This window comes from Halichoerus grypus, chromosome X, assembly GCF_964656455.1.
Source record: "Halichoerus grypus chromosome X, mHalGry1.hap1.1, whole genome shotgun sequence".
Taxonomy (NCBI): Eukaryota; Metazoa; Chordata; class Mammalia; order Carnivora; family Phocidae; genus Halichoerus; species Halichoerus grypus.
In genome coordinates this window covers 71,822,134-71,840,266 of record NC_135727.1, presented here as the reverse complement: position 1 = coordinate 71,840,266, position 18,133 = coordinate 71,822,134, and the positions used below count along the sequence as shown (strand labels likewise).

Sequence of the window (18,133 nt, the reverse complement as noted above, 5' to 3'; positions counted from 1 at the left end):
TGTTGTAGTAGTTTCAGGTGTACAACATAATGATTCAACAATTCCATACATCACCTGGTGCTCATCACTAAAAGTGCACTCCACATGGATGGAGCTATGAACTAGGTCAGTAGAGAAAGTCAGCCATTTTATTATCCATTTTGTCTCTTTTCTCTGATTCTCATTCTTCTGTTTTCCTTGTCTTCTTATGGGTTACTTGAACACTTTTAGCTTAATTTATTTATAGTGTCTTTGAGTGCCTCTCTCTATATAATTTTTATAGTGGTTGCTCTGGGTATTACAATGCCCATATGTGATTAAAAGTCTACTGGTAACATTTTACCACTTCAAGTGAAGCTTAGGAACCTCATTTACATTTAGGTCTCTTTGCCTTCCCCATAGTTAAATATCATTGTCTAGTGTCAGATGGTATTATAATTTTTGTTTCAATTACCAGAAAACTCATGAGAACAAGGATAGTCTACTGTGTTACCTATATTTCTGCTCTTTCCATTTGTTCCTTTTTCCTTCCTAATGTTCCAAGGTTCCTTCTTTTATCATTTTCTTTGCAAAGGAAAGAACTTCTTTTGGAACGAAAGAAGAACTTCTTTTGGCCAGTCTTTTAGGGTAGGTCTGCTAGCAATAAATTCTTTTAGTTTTTCTTCATCCGGAAATGTGTTTATTTCCCTTTCACTCCTGAATGATAGTTTCATCAGATATAGAATTCATGGATGACAGTTGTTTTCTTTCAGAACTTGAAAAGTATTGTGACACTTTCTCCTGGCTTCTGTGGTTTCAGAATAGAAACCCTTGGTCTTTGGATTGATGTTTCCCTATAGGTACTGTGTCATTTCTTTCTTTCTGCTTTCAAGATTTTTTTCCTGCCTTTAGTTATCAAAGTTTTAATTACAATGTGTCCTGGCATGGATTTTTTTTTTCTTGAGTTTATCCTATTTAGAGTTCACTTAGTTTCCTGGATGTGTGTATTTTACCAAATTTTGGAAGTTTCTTTTTTCTTAATTTTATTATGTTATGTTAGTCACCTTACAATACATCATTAGTTTTTGATGTAGTGATCCACAATCCATTGTTTTCATGTAACACCCAGTGCTCCATGCAATATGTGCCCTCCTTAATACCCATCACCGGGCTAACCCATCCCCCCACTCCCCTCCCCTCTAAAACCCTGTTTGTTTCTCAGAGTCCATAGTCTCTCGTGGTTCATGTCTTCCTCCAATTTTCCTCCCTTCACTTTTCCCTTCCTTCTCCGAATGTCCTCCATCTATTCCTTATGTTTCACAAAAAAGTGAAACCATATGATAATTGACTTTCTCTGCTTGACTTATTTCACTTAGCATAATCTCCTCCAGTCCCATCCATGTTGATGTAAAAGTTGGGTATTTATCCTCTCTGATGGCTGAGTAATATTCCATTGTATAGATGGACCACATCTTCTTTATCCATCCATCTGTTGAAGGGCATCTCGGCTCTTTCCATAGTTTGGCTATTGCGGACATTGCTGCTATGAACATTGGGGTGCATATGGCCCTTTTCACTACATCTGTGTCTTTGGGGTAAATACCCAGGAGTGCAATTGCTGGGTCATAGGGTAGCTCTACCATTATTTCTTCACTTATTCTTTCAGCCCCACATCCTTTCACCTGTCTTTCTGGGACTTCAATGATACAAATTTTAGATCTTTTGTTATTTTCCACAGGTATCTGAGGCCCTGTTCATGTTTTTCCAGTCTGTGTTTTCTTTGTTGTTCAGATTGGGTAAATTCTGTTCTGCCATCAAGTTCACTGATTCTATCCCTTATCATCTCCATTATTCTATTGAGCCCTCCAGCAGTCTTTTTTTCCCTCTCATTATATTTTTCAGCCCTGTAGTTTCCATTTGGTTCTTTTCTTATAATTTCTGTTTCTATGTTGAGGTTTTCTATTTTTTCATTTGTTTCAATAAAATTTGTATATGATTTTTAAAGCATTTTTTGATGGCTGCTTTAAAATCTTGTCAAATAATTCCAACATCTGATTCAGCCCAGTGTAGGCCTCAATTGATTGTCTTTTCTCCTTCAAGTTGTTATTTTCTTGTTTCTTGGTAGGATGAGTGATTTTTTTACTGTATTATACATAAATGTGTATCATATCAGGAGACTCTGGGTCCTATTTAATTCTTTTATTTCAGCAGACAGCCACATTGTTTAGGTTTAGCATGAGAGTCTTGGCCTACTTTTGTGGATTCCAGTGGTAGTTTGATTTTCATAGACTTTGTGGTATGATTTTGGTTTGTTTGGTTTATCTGGTGCTGCTGGGCTCTCTACTGGTCCCTGCTGGTGATGCCTGATGGGAAAGAAGGGGTTTCCCCAGGCCTATCACTGGATGTCTCTGAGTGAAGAATGGGCACAGTGGGTTCCTCTACCAATGTCCCCTACCCTCACACTGGTCCAATGTCTCTGGGAAGGGGAGGGGAGTATTAGGTCTGTGAGACACAGAAGCTTCCTGGAACTGGGATGTTTCTTGTGACCTGAGTCCTATGTCTGGTTTTGTCTTCCCTCCCAGTGTCTTTTGGTAGGCGTACACAGTTTTGGGCCTGTAGGGACAAAGAGGCTTCCCAGACCAGGCTGCCTGCTATAGCTGGGTCTTTCTTGTATGCTCTGCCTGCCAGCCTCAGTATTTCTGCATAGGTAAGGAGAGTCTCAGGCTTGGTGCAGAGAGTACCTCTTCTGGCTACTTATTTCTGGTGAGGATCCTGTAATATTGTGATTTGTAAGAAATACATATTTGGTCACCCAGATGAATAAAATATATTTCTCATATATGGTTCCTGGCTCACAGCTCCCCAAACCCTTGGAATTTCCTGAGTGACAAAAGCAATCATTGGGAGCATCTTTTGTCATAATAGTTTCTTGTCTTCAGTTCCTGAAGTTTCTTCACAGCCATAAAGGTGAAATGGGTATCTTGTTATTTATAACAAGGCCCTTTCCACCACAACTGGGTTTAAGTTAATGAGGTAACTTTCGGAAAGCTGGTTGGAGCTGGTTGCCAGGGGAAACAACCATGATTAGAGGGTTGGAACTTTCAATCCCACCCCTTGATTTCTAGGGAGGGGAGAAAGGCTGGAGGGGTTGAGTCAGTTACCTATGGACGGTGATTTAATCAATCATGCCTTTGTAAAGAAGCTTCCGTAAAACCCAAAAGGAGGGGTGCCTGGGTGGCTCAGTAGGTTTAGCATCTGCCTTCAGCTCAGGCCATTACCCTAGGGTCCTGCGATCAGCCCTGCATTGGGCTCCCTGCTCAGTGGGGAGTCTGCTTCTCCCTCTCCCTCTGTCCCTCCCCCCATCTCATGCTCTCTCCCTCTTTCTCTGTCTCTCTCAAATAAACAAAAATAGAAAAACTAAAAAAAAAAAAAAAACCCAAAAGGAAAGGGTTCATAGAGCTTTTAGGATGGTGAACACGTAGAGATGTGGGGAGAATAGCATGCTCAGAGAGGACATGGAAGCTCTTCACCCTTTCCCCATACCTTGCCCTATGCATCTGTTCCATCTGGCTATTCCTGGGTTTTATCCTTTTATAATAAAACAGTAATCTAGTAAGTAAAATACTTCTCTGAGTTCTGTGAACTGCTCTAGCAAATTAATCAAACCCAAGGAGAGGATCACTAGAACCTCTGGCCTATAGCCAGTTGGTCAGAAGCACAAGTGACAACCTGAACTTGCGATTGGCATCTGAAGTGAAGGAAGGGTCAGTCTTGTGAGACCGAACCCTTAACCTGTGGGATCTAATGCTATCTCTGGGTAGATAGTATCAGAATTAAGTTGAATTCTTAGACACCCTCCTGGTGTTAGAGAATTGTTGGTATAAAAACAACCTCCCTTCCCACATGTTGGAATTGGGTCCAGAACCCCTTTAGCTCCCAACTGATTCTGTATAGTGGTGATGTTTTCAGGCATACTCCTGTTTGATTCTGGGAAGGAATGAGTCTACCTGGACTGATCTCTTGCTAGGGTGGAGGATATGGAACTTTGGGTCTTTCTCTTTTGGGTGAAGGTATGCAAGACATCCTGGTGTACTGTTCTCTAGTTCTGGTGTCCCCAAACCATTCGGTTTCTTCTTACCACCCTTCAGAGTTCTCCTTTGGTTGTCTTTTGTACCATTTCCAGGTTTTATACTTGTTTAGCTAGCAGAAATAGGGAAAAATACCATTCTACTCATACCAGAAGTCTTTCTCTGTAATAATGTGTTCCATTCAACTTGCTTAGAATTGAGATTAGATTCACCAGCTTGCAAACATGACTTTTTTTTTTTTTAAATCAAGACTACATTTGCTTCTCTCCAGAATTCTGTCCCTCTCTCATTATGCACAATTCTGTCTAGACAGCAGTTTGAAAATCTTAGCCCAAGGTCTTTCCGGTATCCTGGAATGTAAATTCTAAGACAACTGCTTCTTAATCTCTTCTTGTGTCTCTGTTTTCATTTTTTTTTTTCTACTAATATTTGTTGTACCCTTTCTTGGTCTTCCAAGTTTCTTAACAGAGGATACATGGAGATAAGTAGGAATTTTGTCTTTTTTTTCTTTCTCTGTGTCACCTAACATTAGATTTCTTTTTATTTCTGATGGCAATTTGAAATCCCATTTTCATATGCTCAGAATATATCTCTTTCTAAGACTCAGGGTATTCTCAACTTTAGCTTTTTTAGTGTTTTGCCAACTTGAGATTTGTGTTTGAATCTCACCTCTATTTTTTTCTAGATGTGTGATTTGAGATTGGTTATTTAACTTCTGAGCTTTCATATCCTCATCTACAAAGTAATACTACTACTAATAGGAACAACTTTATAGGATTGTTCTGAGGATTAAATGAGATAATACACATTAACATGTAGCACAGTTCCTGACACAGTAAATACTCAATAAATGTTATTGCTATTGTTATACATTTTTAAAATCCAAGATTATAAAAAAAACTTTTGACAGCTATCTCATTTGATACTTACTGTTTTTCTCCTTCTTTGCAGTTTTATAGTCAGGGTTTCATTTTTGAGAGCCTTCCAGTCAGCCTATGTAAATTAAAGTTCTCAGGCAATGAGATTGCATATCTTTTAAATTGTGAAATTTCATCTAATTTAATTACAACTGGCATTCTTATGCCAGTGTTGTGATGGTCCTCTTACTGAGTAGTAAATGCAAATATTTCACAGCTCTGTCTCCATGCAATTGATGTGTAGGTGTTAAATTAGCCTTTCTGGTTAACCATCCATAAACATTTCAAAATACATACCTCATGTGAGTACTCAGCTTGCTTCTACATGCTACAAAAATTCTTGCTTGTTAGACATTTCACATTATCATATGTCCTACCTGTATTTCTTGCTGTATTTTAAAATAAGTTTATGGTTATAGTATATTTGCATACTTCTCTGGTGAAATACAAAGTTTATCAGACACTTAATTTGAACTCTCTGAGCAAGAATCATATCTAATTTTATATTTTGTACAGGGTCTACCCTATTGTAATCCAGGTGTTTATCACTAACAATTGTATCTGAAATGATATAGCAATTGTATAAAGGTCAACAAATTAACATTATTCTGAGTATATTCCAACTAACCTGTTTTTTCCAGTGTGATTTTTCCTGAGTTAAAGTTTGTAATCTTTTTAATCTTGGTAAATTCTTTAGGTTTCACGTTTGATAGCTATAATTCTGGAACCTCCCAAAACTATCTTAATTAGAGGCATGTTGGAATGTGTTTGAAATTTTTCTGCTGCAGTTCAGTTACTTCGGAGCAGTATTATGTAATCTTAAGGATGTGAGTTTTCTTCAGGGATTCAACCTTTCCTGCTTTCTTCCACCTATATTTTTAGCTCCCCTCTTCCTCCCCTGGCAAGAATAGGAATCCAAATTGTTGTTAGTCTTTTGGAGATGTTTGGAACTATGGTCTTGCTAACTCTAACCTTTGAATGTTTTAGATTGTTTTTGAGGGCCAGCACTGATATTATGGCCAAATTCTGACTTGGGTATTTAGATTCTGATATCAGAAATCTAATTGAAATGGCACAAGATCTAGTATTTTCCTTCTTGCTATCATGAAATGGTGGTATGCAGTGGCTAGGTACTATGCTTTCTCAATGATGTTTCACTAGTGAATTAATTGCTAGATGTGATTTCTTTAAATGTTTGTAGAGTGTTGTTGAGGCCTTTTGGGTGGGGTGTAAAGGATTGATTAGTAGTGGTTGGGTATGCTTTATGTTAAGTTACAGAATTGTAACTTGCCAGCAAAAATATAGATTGAGCCCTTGGGCCTGAAATGAGGATGAGCCCTCTCTGTGCTTTCATGGCCCACTTCTCTTTCCTCATCTCTTCCCTTAGCCCAATCCATGACTTTGCTTTTCTTAGAGAAACATAATCCGGCTTCTTCTTTGTGCAAGATCCTCTTGCTTAGACTGTTTCCACATTATACCATGTTCTGGAAAAATACCCTCTCCTTCGTTTGCCAAACCCTTTCTCTGCTGTTGCGCTGCGAAAGCTAGAAATCACATCTTCTTCATTAAACTCTGTTGACCTGAGTGTCACAGAAGTGACAGCGCCCTGAGGCATAGATCATGTAAACACTTCTTGTCAGTTTATTTAGATGTTCAGTGTTTTTATACTGCTGTCTTTGTATCTTTGTGGGATAGTTATCTGTGTTGTCTGGCATCTTAGATTTTTAAATCCAAGGGAAAACTCTTAGCAGACTTACTGGGTATTCAGCCTCACAAGTAAGTAGGCATTTAATAGATTGCTGTTTGATGGCAATGTCATTAAGGGCAAATGTTGACAAATAGCCTCCGAAAAATTAGAACTCTTGTTGTTGCTTGTTGAACTTTCAAATATGTAACTGAGCTTATATGCTTAGGAAATAAAACTCGATTCATTTCAGTTCTTGGCCACATAATATTTACTACAGTGTTTTAGATTTTTTTTCCTTATAAACTAGTCAGGTGACTCAAAGACTTGACTTTATTGCTTAGTAATCCTACTACATTGCTTAAGCATGATAACACTGCCTTTAAATTTATAAGCCATTGACTGGAGAAGTCTTAAATTTCTGTTGTTGAATTCTCCATGAATCTGACTGAACATGTGGTAGATTTCTACCTCTGGGAATGTCATTATCCATAAACTATCTAAATAATAACTTTTAGGGCAGAGACAGAGCCCTCCACAATCATAACTCTGTCTGTATTTCCTCCTTTATGTTCTACCACACCCTATCACTCATCTGGTTCCAATAGTACCAAACTCACTGTAATTTCCCATGCTTATTGCCATACCTTTACTCATATAATGTTATATCCTCTTGAAGTGCCTTTGTTCTCTCGTTCCCACTCCTTATTCACCTGGCATATTCTTGACCTACCTCAAATATCTTCTCTTCAGTGATAACTTTTTGATTCCTGCACCAGAAGAAGATACTTTCACTTCTTCTTTATAGCATCTTCTATACACCTCTAGTTTTAAATACTTCAGCATTGTATTTTCACTATTTATGTTTGTAGTCTCACCGCCACTGATTTTACTGTGAGTTTCTTAAAGATAGGACTTTTTGTTTTCCCAGAGTCTTGCAGAGTTATTGACACCTACCATGTGCTTAATACATGTTGGAATGAATGAATGGATGAACCAAGGACAGGCATATCAATGGAATTAGAAACCATGGATATGGGGACTTGTGCTTCTGGCTTTGAGGGACTAAATTGTGTCAGACCACATATCCCTCAGAAAGAACTAGAAAAGTTGGATAAAATTATAAAATACTTGTTTGAAAACATCAGAAAGCTACCAAAGCAACTAGAGGTCTAAATCCCAGAGAGGAGAGATATATTGAGGTGAGCACAACATTCTGAGTGATGTTTCCTTTCAAGGCATTTGCCAATATAAGTGGTATAGGTAGAGGGACTGAAAAGGCAATCTGAAAGTAGTAATTAAGAGACAAAAAGCCTGAGCAGAGGTTTTAGCATCTCACAGAGCTGTAGAGACAAAAATTGGAGTTCAGGGCTATCTGATAATCAGGACTTGAGGGTCTAAGATGCTAGAGAAAGAAATTGCAAGAAATTTAGTCCAATATTTTACACTACCTTTCCCTTGTGTCATTTGCTGATTTCTAAGTGGTACAGGGCAAAGAAATTGAGAAATTAAGCAGAAAGTGGCAGATACAAATCTGAGTAGCTAAGCAGAGCTTTCAGCAAGTTTCACAATGCTGGAGAGTCAGAAATTGGAGTTTAGAGCCTGCCAAAGAGGAGGGACACTGGTAATTACTTCAGGTTTTCATTTGGGATCCCCAAAGGGCTAAACTTCAGGAGAAAGGATAAACTATAAAAATGCCATTCCTCACAAAGAGTAAAACACAGCTTTGAATCAGCTCAATCTCAGGCAAGATTAAGGTGATCTGTCCTTCATCACCTGGCAGGAACAAAAGTAAATCTCTGAAGGAAGATAATATCATTCAGAGCTCCTCCAACGTTTAATATGCAATGTCTGGCATTCAATCAAAAATTACTAGGCTTACCAGTATGAGTTTGCTAGGACTGCCATAACAAAGTACTACAGACTGGGTGGCTTAAACAACAGAAGTTTATTGTCTCCTAGTTTTTGGATGCTAGAAGTCAGAAATCAAGGTATTGGCAAGGTTGACTCCTTCTGGGGACCATCAGTGAAGGATCTATTCCAGGTGTCTCTCATGGCTTGTAGATGGTCATCTTTTTCCTATGTCTCTTCATACTGTCTCCCTTCTATGTGTATCTTTGTCCAAATTTATTCCTTTTTATAAAAATACCAGTCATATTGGATTAGGGCCCACCCTAGTGACCTCACTTTAATGTAATTACTTCTGTAAAGATTCTATCTCCAAATAAGGTCATATTCTGAGGTTTTCTACGTCAGTAGAAAATACTAAGAAGAATCAAGAGGGAAAAAAGAAAGTACAAAAAACACATCAACAATTCATTGGCTTCACTTTGGTGTACTTGTTGGGAAGCCATGAAAATATCAACTCAGCCTGTATAGTGAATAATAGATTTACAGACAGACAGATGTGGGTTAGAATCCTAGCTCTACCTCTAACTCTTACTATGTGATGTTGGATTAGGGATTCTCTGAACCACAGTTTCTTCATCTGTAAAAGGAGGACAATAAAACCTACCTGACAGGATTGTTGTGAGAATTAAATGAGGCAATACATGTGAAAGTGCTTTGTAAACTGCAGGGCCACACATATGACAACATTTGTTCTTTATTGTGCATAATACATAAAACCTTGGGAAATTCCTACTATTCTGAGCAGAAGTTTATAGATAACTTGTTTTCTAGAGTCAATATCTGCCTTCAAAACACTTCAGAATAAAAACTTATTCCATCTGTTGTTGGGCATACTTGGTGAAAAAAGAGGAGTATTTGCTGTGCTATGCATTATTCTGTCAGGTCTCGTTTTGTCATCTTTGTCAAAAGTTAAATCTGCTTCTTTAAGATTGCTGAGATTTTCTCTTTTTTTTTCCTATTCCTAAGACACTTTATAGAAATATATCTTGTTTGGGTATGTTAAAGAATTTTTATTTGTATTTCATCTGTCAACTTATATTTTTGTTTTATTGCTGTTTCTAATCTCAATTCTACAATCAACTCATTCAATAAACATTTGTTGATGTACTATGTGCCAGGCACTGTGCTAAGTGCTTGTGATAAAAGATGAATAATATATCTAGTGGGGAAGTTAGATACATAAATACTTTTGATATAGTGAGATGAGTGCTATGGGGGAGGCATGTAAGCACAGAAAAGAGGTCACCTCTGCGTGTGGTGCCACTGAGAAGTTGACCTTTGAGTTACGTCTCTAATGATTAGTAAAAATACCTTGTTGAGAAAGGGCAGATGCGCATTTCAGGTAGAGGAAACAGGATGTACAGGGGCACAGGGGAATTGAAGGATTTGATGTATTCAAGGATCAAATGTAATTTGGCATGGCTAGGGTGTAGGATGTGAGGCAAGAGAAGGAGATGGAGTGATAGATTCAGCTGGAAAATTTTGCAAGTCATTAAAGAGAAAAAGGAGAGGGATAATAATGAAGGGTTTAAGCAGGGGAGTTGAATAAATTTATATATCAGCAGTGGTGTGGACGATGGATTGGAGAGAGGTGAGGGGAAAGGTCAAGAGATAAGTTAGGAGGCTGGTGCTGCAAAAGCCCAAGTGAGAAATGATGAAGGCCTGAACTAGGGAAGTGACAGTGGAGATGGAGAGAAGAGCCCAGATTTAAGAGTTGTGAGGTTTCTCCTCACAATGGAGTAGATAGTTTGCCCCTAATTATTATTCTCTTTCTAGTAAACCATAGAGTACCCCCATTGGGTGAGGATTTATTGAAGGAATCAGAGCAAATAGAGAGCACAGTTGAACATCTACCAAGTAAAAATGAAGCCTGCTGGGTGGAAATTGATGTGGAGGTGCTAGGATTTGGTAAAGTGAGTAACTGGATCTGGGTCAGTTTGGTCAGGATATCTCCTTGGATGACTATTTCCTGGCCTCTTTTCTCTCATTAAATCTTCATCACATCTTTCCTCTTTACTCTCAGTTCCACATTTCTCCTTTCACTGAGAAAAAAATAAAACAATCAGTTGTGAACCTCCAAAAGTTCCTCCTCCCACACCTACTCACCTACTTGCATCTGTGCCTATTTTCTCTATCTTCTCTCCTGTTACTATAAACTGTACATGCTTTTATCTAAAGTCAACCCATACACTTATGCACTAGATTCCATCATCTCTTGCCTACAAAAGGACATTCCTCCAGCATTTATACCCTAGGTCTCCTTTTTCCTCTCACACCCCACAGCCAATCCCTTAGCAATCTATCTGCTCTGAATTTTAAATATATCCACGCTGCTCCTCATCCTCTCCAGTAGTACTACCATCCTGATATAAACCACTGTTATCTCTGAACTACATTATTTCAGTACCCTCATAACTGATATTTCTGCTTCCATCCTTGCATCCTATTTTATTCTAATCCCTACACAACAACCATAGGGTCCTTTTAAAACATATCAAATCATGTTGCTCTTCTGCTCCCCCTGGCTTCTTATGTAAACAGTCCTCAATATGGCTTACATAAGGTGCTACTTTTTGACCACATTTTCTACCACACCACCCCTTACTCTTAGTACCAAACATGCCAAGTATGCCTTGGAGTCTCTGTACTTTCTGATCCCTCTGTGTGGAATATCTTTCTCCACCTCCACAGATAGGCACCATATGGTTTTCTTCCTCGCTTCTTTTGGGTCTTTTCTCAAGTCACAAATATCCTTCCAGACCACCTTTTACAGCACACAAAAATCTCCTGCACACTATCCTTGTTTAATGTCCTTTCTTGCTTTATTTTTCTTTATATCATTTATCCACTACTTTACATTTTTTTTCATTTATTTGTTTATTGCATGTTCTCCCCTTAAAATGACATAGTTCTTTGAGAGGGGATTTTGTTGTTTGCTGCTGTATCCACAGTACCTAGATGTATTAGGTGCTTGATAAATATTTCTCAATGAGCAAATGAATTAATTAGTGAATCAACCCTGAAGGAGAAGAGTCTTGAACATTTTCAAAGCTTGAAGGGATATGACTTGGTGAAAAAGAGGATGAAAGGCGTTTCCAGACAGAGGCAGTGTCATTTACCAAGAAAAGACTGTAAGAATGAGCTCTTGAGGTTTGGGGGATAGCAAGCATATTGTCTTACTACTATGAAATGTCTGTTAAGATGTGAATGGATGTAGTTAGCATTATCTTCTTGCTTTTTAAATCCTATCCAGTCTTCAAACCCTTAAACCATACCTCTCCCGGGCCTCATTTGACACTACCAAGTTTTACTTTCGTAACCATACTGTTAGTTATTTGGAGGCAAGAACGTTAGTTAAGTCCTGTGTACTTGATAGATGCTCAAAATGTGTGTGTGTAATGTTGGAAAGGGAAATTGCCCAGTGTTGCGAGTGCTTTAGTAAAAGGAATGGTCTACGTTTTGTGACTTTTGATCAGTGGACCATAATGAAAAATATTTATGACACTTAACATACCCACTTTATTGCTTTATGTAAGGTAGTGCTACTGAACATGTATTAATTCCCATATATAAGTTTTCTGCTTTTACTCTGGGAAGATAGTCATATATGTCAAACTTCATCAAATTGTTCATTTAAATTGGTTGTGATTATTATACTTTAATTCTTCTTTAAATATTTAATAGAATTTTCCAGTAAAACCATGCCAACCTGCTGTTTTGTTGGAAGGTTTATAACTACAAATTAAATTTAGTAGATATAGAACTGTTCAAGTTACCTATTTCTTCTTGAATGGCTTTTGTTATTTTGAATCAGAGAATTGGTCTAATCCAACTCCGTGTCAAATTTATGGGCATAGAGTTGTTCGTGTTTCCCCTTTCTGTCTTTTTAATGTCTGCAGGGTTGTTGTGTTAGTCCCACTTTCATTTTTCATATTGGCAATTTGTTTCTTCCTTTTTTTTCCCTTGGTTTGTATAGCCAGAGGTTTATCAATTATATTCATCCTTTCAAAGAGCTAACTTTTTATTTCATCAACTTTTCTGAATTAAAAAAAATCACTGGGGCACCTGGGTGGCACAGGCCATTAAGCATCCGACTCTTGGTTTCGGCTCAGGTTGTGATCTCAGGGTCATGTTATCGAGTCTGCTCTGTGCTCAGTGCAGAGTCTGCTTGAGATTCTCCCTCTCCCTCTGCCCTTCCCACTTGTTCTCTCTCTAAAAAAAAAATATATATATATATATATTTTTTTTAAATCACTGATTTCTCAATGGAACAGAATTGAGAGCTCAGAAATAAACCCATGCTTATATGGTCGATTACTATACAACAAAGGAGGCAAGAATAACCAATGGGAAAAAGACAGTCTCTTCAATAAATGGTGCTGGGAAAACTGGACAGCTACATTCAAAAAAATGAAATTTAAAATGATTAAGGACCTAAATATGAGACCTGAAACTGTAAAACTTCTAGAAGAAAACAGAGGCAAAAACTTCTTTGACATCAGCCCTAGCAACATTTTTCTAGACATGTATTCTCAAGCAGGGGAAACCAAAGCAAAAATAAACTATTGGGACAACATCAAAATAAAAAGGTTTTGCACAGCAAAGGAAGCCATCAATAAAGTGAGAAGGAAACCTATTGATGGAAAAAGGTATCTGCAAATGGTAAGGCATTAATATCCAAAGTATATGAAGAACTTATATAACTCAACACCAAAAAAAAAAAAAAAAAAACAAAACCCAAATAATCTGATTAAAAATGGGCAGAGGACCTGAATAGATATTTTTCTAAAGAAGTCATGGAGCTGGCAAACAGACACAAGAAAAGATGTTCAGCATCACTAATCATCAGGGAAATGCAAATCAAAATCACAAGATATCACCTGTCAAAATGGCTAGTATCAAAAAGACAAGAAATAACAAGTTTTGGCAAGGATGTGGAGAAAAAGGAACCCTCGTGCATTGATGGTAGAAATGCAAATTGGTGCAGCTACTGTGAAAACCAGTATGGAGTTTCTTCAAAAAATTAAAAATAAAATTACCATATAATCCAGTAATTCCATTACTAGGTATTTGCCCAAAGAAAATGAAAATACTAATTCAAAAAGGTGTATACACCCCTCTATTTATTGCAGCATTATTTATAATAGGATATGAAACAACTCAAGTGTCCTTGGATAGATGAATGGATAAAGATGTTGGGGAAATAAGGCCAGAGCTGTGGACACTTTTTCTGCCCAAGGTGTCTCAGATTCATTCTTAAGGAACTGAGAACTTAATCTTCCAAAATGTCAAAAAGACCATCTTATGCATGCCCCACCTCCCAATCCAGCTCCTGCAACACAAATGCTCAGCACACCGGGGTCTGTGGGATACAATCCATACAGTCGTCTTGCTTACAACTACAGGTTGGGAGGTAACCCAGGCACCAACAGCCAGGTCATGGCATCCTCTGTTATTATGACTCAAAAACACCCAAAGCCACCAGATAAGCCATTAATGCCCTACATGAGGTACAGCAGAAAGGTCTGGGACTAAGTAAGAGCTTCCAATCCTGACCTAAACTTCTGGGAGATTGGCAAGATTATTGATAGCATGTGTCAAGATCTCACTGATGAAGAAAAACAAGAATATTTAAATAAACATGAAGCAGAAAAGATAGTGTACAATTAATCTATGAAGGCCTATCATAATTCCCCTACATACCTTGCTTAGATAAATGCAAAAAGTCATGCAGAAGCTGCTCTAGAGGAAGAAAGTCTCCAGAGACAGACTTGTCACCACCCGTTTCCAGAGAAACCACCACCTCATCATTGAAATCCTTAGTGAGAGTGTGGTGCCAGATGTTCAGTCAGTTGTCATAACAGCTAGAACGCAGGTCCTCAAAGGACGGGTCCAGTCCTTAATGGTTCATCAGTATAAACTATAAGCAGAACTTCTTCAAATAGAGGAACAACACCAGGAAAAGAAGAGGAAATTAGTGAAAAGCACGGATTCGTTTAACAATGAACTTAAAAGTTTATGTGGTTTGAAAGTAGAAGTGGATATGGAAAAAAAAAATTGCCACCGAAATTGCCCCGGCAGAGGAGCAAGTTCGCAAAAGACAGGAGGAAAGGGAGAAATAGGCAGCACAGCAACCTGAATGCAGTCAGAGCTGCATGGTTCTTGAGGAAAAGCAAGCCTGCTAGTAAGGCCAAGGAGAAGAAAGACAACTAGAGCATCCCATTAGAGACAGAGGAGACAAACTTTGAGGCAGCGACAGAAAGCCAACAGAATGGTGAAGAAGGCACGTCTACTCCTGAGGACAAGTAGAGCAGGCAGGAGGGGGGTGGACAGTATGGCTGAGGAAAGGACCAGTGATAGTAACACTGGCTCAGAGAGCAACAGTGCAACAATGGAGGAACCACCAACAGACCCCACAGTGGAAGACAAGACAAAAGAAATGTTGCCTCGTTTTATGTGTTCTCAATAATTTTTAAATGAGGGGCACCTGGGTGGCTCAGTCATTAAGCGTCTGCCTTCAGCTCAGGTCATGATCCCAGGGTCCTGGGATCGAGCCCCACATTGGGCTCCCTGCTCAGCAGGGAGTCTGCTTCTCCCTCTCCTGCTCCCCCTGCTTGTGTTCCCTCTCTCGCTGTGTCTCTCTGTCAAATAAATAAATAAAATATTTAAAAAAAATAATTTTTAAATGAAAAAAATTCCATACAAATTTTATGATTGTTTGTTCTAGCTCTGTGAAAAATGCTGTTGGTATTTTGATAGGAATTGCATTAGATGTGTAGATTGCTTTTGGTAATACAGACATTTTAACAATATTTGTTCTAGTCAATAAGCACAGAATGTTTTTCCATTTCTTTGTGTCATCTTCAATTTCTTTCATCAGTGTTCTATAGTTTTCAGAGTATAGGTCTTTCACCTCTTTGGTTAGGTTTAGTTCTAGGTATTTATGGTTTTTGGTGCAATTGTAAATGGCATTAATTCCTTGATTTCTCTTTTTGCTGCTTCATTACTGGTGTATTGAAATGCAACAGATTTCTGTATGTTGATTTTGTATCCTGCTGCTTTACTGAATTTGTTTATCAGTTCTAGCAGTTTTATACACACGCACACACATACACATATATACACACACATACATATACAATGGAATATTACTCAGCCATAAAAAGAAAGAGATCTTGCCATTTGCAATGACATGGATGGAGCTAGAGTGTATTATGCTAAGCAAAATAAGTCAGAGAATGACAAATACCCTGATTTCACTCATGTGGAATTTAAGAATAAAACAAATGAACATAGGGGGAATAAAAGAGAGGAAAACCAAGAGACAGACTCTTAACTATAGAGAAGAAAACTGATGGTTACAAGAGGGGAGAGGGGTGGGGGTGATGGGTTAAATAGGTGATGGGGATTAAGTACTGCACTTGTTGTGATGTGCACTGAGTGTTGTATATGAGTATTGAAACACTGTACTGTACACCTGAAACTAGTGTTATGCCATATGTTAACTAATGGAATTTAAATAACACTTCAAAAAAAATAAGTGTTTTTGAGTTTTAATGGTGTTATGTGGTTGGTTTATTAATACTTTTCTTGTCCATATCACACCACCAAAGGCTTTTGGAACGTTTAGCATCATAAGCCGAATGGCATAGTCACCTTTTAAGCCATTGTGAAGATGGTTCTTTTCTTTGGGTCTTATTTCTATTCCTCAACCACTGAAAGTCTCAGAATTTAAGTTAATTGAGAAAATGCCCACCTCTTTTAGATAGTTATCCTTTGATGCTGTGTAATCTACTCTTACAGATGCCTTCCTACTACTCCCTGGGGTGTTTCCAAAGCCATAGCCATAAACCTCCCAGTTCCCATCAATAGCTTACGGAAAGTCCCTTTTCTTATATACTTCCACAAAGAGTAGCTTCTTGAAAACATCATATATGAGTATGTATTTGTTCACTTACCCTTTTTTATTTTTTAATCAACGTCAGATACCAAGAGTTGTGTTAAGGAGTTGACTGCAGCTATGCTTGGGTTGTATTGATCCAGAAATAGTCTCTATAGTTAAGAATAGTTACTAGCCTATGAAGTAGGCATTAAAGTGAACATTGGACATAGACGTTATGTATACTGCTTTTTGTTATAATTAATATTTGGTATGTTCTGATAAGTTCATCCTTATTGCACAGAAAATTACTTTTTTACCATGTTTTCTAAAGACTAAATAGATCACAAAGCTTAAAAAATTGAATATTCTTGCAGTGGACTGTGTAACTTCAAAACAATTAGCCCATTCCAGAAGGAAAACAGCTGGGAATTAAGTTCATCCCCTTGAAATTGTTCTACAGTAATCAAAACATTCAAAACCTCAAGGCTCAGGATACCATAGATCAGAGCCTACTTTTTTTAAAAGATTTTATTTATTTATTTGACAGAGGGAGAGAGAGAACAACCAGGGGGAGTGGCAGGCAGAGGGAGAGGGAGAAGCAGGCCCCCCGGCAGAGCAGGGAGCACGATGTGGGGCTCAATCCCAGGACCCTGGGATCATGACCTGAGCCGAAGGCAGACACTTAACCGACTGAGCCACACAGGCAACCCACAGAGCCCACTTTTTGATAAAATCTTAGTAAAGTCTTGGAGACTAGAAGCAAAATAGTTTGTGACACGTATGCTTCCCCAAAACTAGAATAGATTTTTCCACTAGAATAGTGGTATATCTGATGGTATATGTTTCTTTCTTTAAAAAAAGATTTATTTATTTTTATTTTAGAGAGAAAGAGAGCATGTGAGTGGGGAGAGGGGCAGAGGGAGAGAATCTCAAGCAGATCCCCCACCAACCACTGAGATTGACACGGGGCTCGATCCCACAGCCCATGAGATCATAACCTGAGTTGAAACCAAGAGTTGGATGCTCAACCAACTGAGCCACCCCGGCACCTCTGATGGTATATGTTTCTTAAAGGTCCAAATATAATAATAAGTGGAAAAAAAAGAAGATGTGATATATGTATACAATGGAATATTCAACCATAAAAATGAATGAGATCTTGCCATTTGCAACAACGTGAATGGACCTAGAGGATATTGTGCTAAGTGAAATAAGTCAGACAGAGAAAGACAAATGCTATATGATTTCACTTATATGTGGAATGTAAAAAATAAAACAAAGAAACAAAGAAACAAAAAGCAGAAATAGACCCATAAATACAGAAAACAAGTTGACGGTTGCCAGAGGAGAGGAGACCAGAACAGGGGAAAATGGTTGAAGGGGAGTGGGAGATACAGGCTTCAAGTTATGGAATGAATAAGTCATGGGGATAAAAGGTAGAGCATAGGGAAAATAGTCAATGGCATTGTAATAGTGTTGTAGAGTGACAGATGGTAGCTATCCTTTCGGTGAGCATAGCATGATGTATAGACTTGTGAAATCACTATGTTGTACACACTTGAAAGTAACGTAATATTGTGTGTCAACTAAAATTTTAAAAATTTTATTGATTTCTGATTATTTCATTTTGCTTACTTTGAACTTCATTTGCTATTTTTTGTCTAGTTTTATTAAGTTGGATGCTTAGACTATT

At 38.0% G+C, this 18,133-nt stretch overlaps 1 protein-coding gene and 1 pseudogene across 2 annotated transcripts in view; both read left to right on the top strand.

The window, feature by feature from the left end:
* Positions 1-18,133, top strand: part of EDA (ectodysplasin A) — a 414,154-nt gene that overhangs the window by 87,791 nt on the left and 308,230 nt on the right. The gene's annotated exons all lie outside the window — the stretch shown is intronic.
* Positions 12,973-15,027, top strand: LOC118546165 (SWI/SNF-related matrix-associated actin-dependent regulator of chromatin subfamily E member 1 pseudogene; annotated as a pseudogene).